Below are 6000 nucleotides of genomic sequence, written 5' to 3'. Positions count from 1 at the left end.
CCATAAAGTGTCAGATTTCAACCACTAAGAGAAACACTGGTTTTCTATTTTTTTTGTTCTGTTTTGATCGTAAATATGTTTCTTGCTGGAGCAGAATGTCTGAAGGTAGAACTTCCACGTACCGAGACTCATGTTGTTAATTTACATCAAGTCTTTTTATTCACACAAATGTTTTGGAGGTACAGAAATTATGCAAATGTAGAGGCAATGTATAGATTCATGCAGAAATGGAACATCATCAAAGTTTGGTTCATTTCATAATATAAAGGAGGTTACATGTGTCATCACGTGCAATTTAAATACGTCTCTGCAACATATCTTAAAGTTGTATTATTTGCGAAGCGCACTAAAACGTGACTCAGTGTGAAAGAGAATTTTCCATTGATTGCCTTTTCTGAAGTGTCTCACCATTGATTGTCTCCTTCACACATCCTGTAACCACTAAATACAGACGAGTAAATCACAACAGGGGAGCTAGTGGGAGGTAAACATAGGTTTAAAGCTCTATTTAGTTTTATTTTTAGCAAGAAACCACAGTGGAGCATGGCCTGGATGTGAACGTAGCATGGAGGACAAGGAACACCGGGAATCAGTGAACATCAACGTTCCTGTGCCAATGAGCTGCAATACTAGAGGAGCCGTTATAGTCTCTTGTCATCGCCTTTAAGATGCAAGTACATAGCAATCAAACAAAAAAGAAAGGCAATAAACTGTGCCTTTGTTGGGTTCATATTGTTAATGTTTGAATGAAATTATTATTTTAAGGGAAAATCCAGCATTCATATATATATATATATATATATATATATATATATATATATATATATATATATATATATATATATATATATATATATACACATAAAGTCAGTGATATTATATTATAAAAATAAGAAAAAATATTGTTGTTGCTAGACTTAGCAATCAATGACAAAAACCTTAACAAAGACAATAAAGCACGATTCAGCGATGTCAAACTTCAGCATCTCGCCCCATCACCGACCCATCCATTCAAAATGTAAGCATCCAAACTCAAAACCACAATCCCAAACACGATACAAAGAGAAGCTAAATCTGCCAGTCACTTTTTGTCCCTCAAAGCTGCTGGTTCAGCTTCTGTTTGCTTCTCTTGAGGTTCAAAGGCACTCTTGGTGCTGAACAGGTCGTCCATTGATTCCACGATTTCCTGTATTTCTCGGGACAGCTCGGAGTAGCTCTCTTTAAGGTCCTCTTGCTGCTTCCTGAGGTCTGCTGCCGCATGCGTCAGCTCAGAAACCTGTTCGCTGCAGGTGGTCCTCAAGTGCTCCACGTCCAAAAGCATCACCTCCATGCTGTTTATCAGCTCCACCAGACGCTCAGCAGTTGTTTCAAACCCTGATGTGTCCAGACTTCCTTCTTCCTTGGAATTGTCTGGAGCGCTGGCTCCTTCTTCTGGATTTGGTTCTGTCTCCATCCTCGTGTTGTAGCAACTTTCAGTCACCTGATACTCAAGTCAGTCTTCAGTATAGCAGTTTTCTGGAAGAAAAGGGAAGCATTTAGCTGTAGCCAATAGCTGTGATAGGTTCAACTGCAAAGAAATTATTCAATTTGGGTGAGAAATGTCAAAGATGCAGATCTAAGCTCTTCACAGGGAATGAAAAATGCATTTCTATCTAACAACTTTAATAGCAGGAAATTAACTAGGCATATCATTATCTTCTTACTCTGTTTTTTGCTATATTTTTCAAGTAATTAATATTTGACAACAGCATAATAAAACTGAAAATGCTATTTTTGGTGTACCACCCCCAATATTTTCAGTGACTCCTATATGGCCACCCCTATGAAAAATTTCTGGAGGCGGCCCTGGGTGTATGTGTGTATAGTTGTATGTGTTTTATGTGTATCCAAGTGCCCTTTCACTGACATGGCTATACCAAGCTACAACCCCCTACTCCACCCACACCCACACCCCCTAGTCCAAATTACTGCCGGCTTCGATGAGGGGCAGGCGGGACATGAGATTATGTGTTTCTTCCCTCCTCCCAAATTGAGACTATTTACTCCTTCGGCTGTCTGAGCAGATGGATTAACCTCGTCCTCTGCCTTGACACACATGCACACAGTCATATGCATGTTATAATATAAGCTGAACTATTGAAGACACGTGGAGCTATACTACTGCAAGTCAGTTTGAAATGTCACATGCCATTTGGATAAATGCAGAATGTGGCTGGCCCATTCTTTTACATTAAGGAATTACAGGCAAATGCCAGCAGTTACTCTAACAACTGCATATTGTTCAGTAGTAATGGAAACTTTACAGATGAGCAGGCCAACAGTATGCACTAATGCACCGGCGTGCTGTCAATGCAATGAATTTTTGGGACCTCTCTAAAAGTGTAAAGTGATCGTTTCACAGCCTGGACCAAAGACATCGCCACTATTCTTTTACATTGGTTATCCCAAAAATAAACAGCCTAAAATAAAACAGTGTATAATCATCTTCCCGGAGTTTTCTGGCGCAAACGTCAGAGAAGATCCAAAGAATGCTGGCAATAAACAGAGGTGACGGGGAAAAGAACGGGAAACCACAAGGGCTACGTAGAAAAGGGAGGGAAAAGTGATGAGACAGGTGAAAACACAAGGAAAGTAATAATAGGACTTTGGATACGAAAATATTTTTATATTCAATTAGTGCTGTAAAACAAACAAACAAAAAAAGTATTCTTTCCTATTTTTAATTTTTTAAAAGATTCGATTTTTAAAATATACACTCAATCAATTTTAAAGTCTTTAAAGAATTAAATAGTTAAATGCATTAAAACAGTGACAAAATCCAAATCTTCAAAAATGTGTTAAAGAGCCACCAAAGGTTCCTACCCTTTAAATGGCTGTAAAGATAAGGAGTCTAGACGATGACCTCACCACCCTCGGTCTCTTATCAAAACATGACAACTTGCTCGATGGAGGCCAATGTCAGGGGGATACCCTTACTCTGAAAGTGGTGTAAAATACAAGGGTGTAAGTTTCAAAAGAAAAGTAATGAATTATTAATGAATCGGTTCAGGACACATTACCTAGACAACAAAGACAGCAGCTGTGTGTGTGTGTGTGTGTGTGTGTGTGTGTGTGTGTGTGTGTGTGTGTGTGTGTGTGTGTGTGTGTGTGTGTGTGTGTGTAAGACTTTAAGCAGTTACATTACATGTAAATTTTTTGTACTGATGTAATTTTGTTGCATAAGTACAATATAAAATGTTACATTTAATGGAATCTGGTCGAATTACATTCACTTGTACACATACAGTTTATGCCAAGTACAGTTGCCTTAATGATCAATTATTTGAATAAATAAACCTTTAATTTCATGTATTTGAATATCTGAGTTGCGTTTTACTCAAAAAATATTGCTTCGTATTTATGAGGTGGCAGATTTAATTTTTCAAAGCAAAAGCTCACAAAAAATACTGGTATGACAGATCAGGAGGAAAAAGACCCTCATCAGTTCTTCACTAAAGCACGAAGAGACAAAACCAGACAAAAACCGATCAATAAAACAAAAATCAAGCAAAGTATTCATTATAGTATTCAACAAAACATATCAATAAACTTTAAAAATTTCCCATCAGCGAAATACAAGAAAATGAAGTCTTACTTGTCTCTGTGGTTATTTACTGAGCGTATCCGGAATGTGTCAACATGCAGACTAAAGATAATATAGATTATGTGTTAAGTATGGATCCCAGCCAGAGTGCAGCAGGCCTGCCCTCCTCCTAACTCACTCCCTCTGTGCTATGATGCCCACAATGGTGCTATTTAGGGCTAAACCCTGCTGTACGTTATCAACGCAGAACATTTAGTTGTAAAGGACAGATACCTTTTACTTTTCAGAGGCAACATCATGATGAACATGTTGCAGTTTATTTTAGTTCATTTCTTCATTCACAACCACATTTTCAAAACATGCTGGGACCGTGTAAAATCATAATGGTTTGTGGAAATTTAATGCAATGATTTCAAATTCCGGTGATCCCTATATTTAAAATGGGACAGCATATGAAATGTTGAAACCCTTCTGTAACTGTTAATGCGAAATACTAAGCTCTATTTTTGACAGTAACATGTTTTCTCATTCTTGCTTGGTGTAAGATTTCAGCTGCTCAGGAGTTTCAGGTCTCCTTTGGCATTTCATATAATGCTCCAGAGCACCCGGATCCTTACTCTGGAGCCATAAAAATGTAATGCATGCAGAAAGTGGCTTGATAATGTCATCTGAATGAAACATCACAGATGTGTAAGACACCCATGCTGCGTGCGCTAATGCACCCTCACCTTTATTTATTTATTTTTTTACTTTACAATAATCCAAAGAAACTAGATACTATGGTCTATCTATCTATCTCTTTGTGTGTGTGTGTGTGTGTGTGTGTGTGTGTGTGTGTGTGTGTGTGTGTGTGTGTGTGTGTGTGTGTGTGTGTGTGTAATGCTGAAAGTGTTGATGGTAAAGCCTGTGTATTTCCAAACATTTCCACATGATGGCGCTTTTAGCTAAGTTTTCCATACACTTCTGTGGAAGCTAGGAAGGTTGAGATACACTTTTTCTGTATCTTTTATGTGCACCAACTCGTTTTTTATGTGTGCTTTATTTATTGTCCTTTGCAAATGTGAATTCTCAATTATAGTTTGTTGAGGTTTAAAGTTGCAGGCGGCTGCCAACTCTATACAGGTTATGCATGTGTTTCAATGAGCTCCTAAAAACATTTAAGGACTAAAATGTGTAGCTTTGCATTTGTGGTTAGGTGGGTGCTCTTTATGTAAGTGCTGTGTGGGGGATCAGGAGTATGGATTATTTCACCCTGGGTCGTATTCAGAGAGGCCAGCCAAGCGTGAGGCAGACAGGAGAAAGGGGGCATTGTTGAGGTCTAGATGAGTGTCAGAGGTGCCTCAGAAAATAGAATCACTCTTGGAGGTTTAACAGAAACTTACTTGCAACAACCCCCTGACCCTTCAGATGTCTGACCGTGGCTGAACCCCTCTTTACAACAGTATATAAATGTATCAATTAACATAGCATTTGTATGTGGCTTATGTTAACGGATTGGTAGCGCACTAATTGCAAGTAAACCACAAAGAAACTATGAAAATTAAAATTAAAATTAAAAAACAAAAAATAAAAGAGGAAGAAACAAAAAAGTGGATTTGATCTGGTTTGAATAATAAGTTTATGGGAACGGGGAAATTCCTGAAGGCTGATTTTGTTTACCTTGAGCATTAGGTGGCTGAGGTTTATCAAGTAAGGTGGTGGTGATAATATCAGTTTTCAAAACCTTGGGACTTTCTGGCACCTTGTTCATTCATCTATCTGTCTAGAATTTAGTCTAGGTAAAACAGTTACGTGGATTATGTGGACGCACATTTGTCTCAGCCGTTCTGTCTCTGTCCTTATCTCTCACTGGCTTGGATTTGCGCAAACAATCTGAACACAAACTCTGGATTCGTCTGCATATGCCTTCAGAGAGGCCGCTATCATCACTGCTCATAAAGGAAGAAAAAGTTTCATGAAAATGTTTCCCAAATGTGATTTATTCTCAAAATGTGGGCATAAATAGGCTCTCTGTCACTGAAGAAAAAGGAAAGTTACGAGGTAGTGGCTCACGCATGCCTTCAGTCCTTAGGGCCTTGTAGGGTTCAGGGTCTTTGACACACAGAATTCCTACACTATTTATGGCACCTCATTGGTGTAAATGGGCCAGAAATATATGGCCATTTTTAGACATAGGGCCCATTTTTCAGAGGCTAACATGTAATTAGACAATTCACGGCAAAAGGGGCAATTTCTCTCATTATTCCATGACAAATTAGGCAGATAAAAGAAATGGAGGTGATTCCACATATTGAACTTGCATTTCATGGCTATTCATTGGAAGATTCAGTAGCGGCCAAATCAGCAATCTTCTACATTCTTAAAAAGAAGTGGTCAGCTCAGCAACACCAGAAGGACTGAAATACCTCAGACGTGGA

Source organism: Astatotilapia calliptera, chromosome 15, assembly GCF_900246225.1.
Source record: "Astatotilapia calliptera chromosome 15, fAstCal1.2, whole genome shotgun sequence".
NCBI lineage: Eukaryota > Metazoa > Chordata > Actinopteri > Cichliformes > Cichlidae > Astatotilapia > Astatotilapia calliptera.
Note: the sequence above shows the minus strand (reverse complement) of the source record.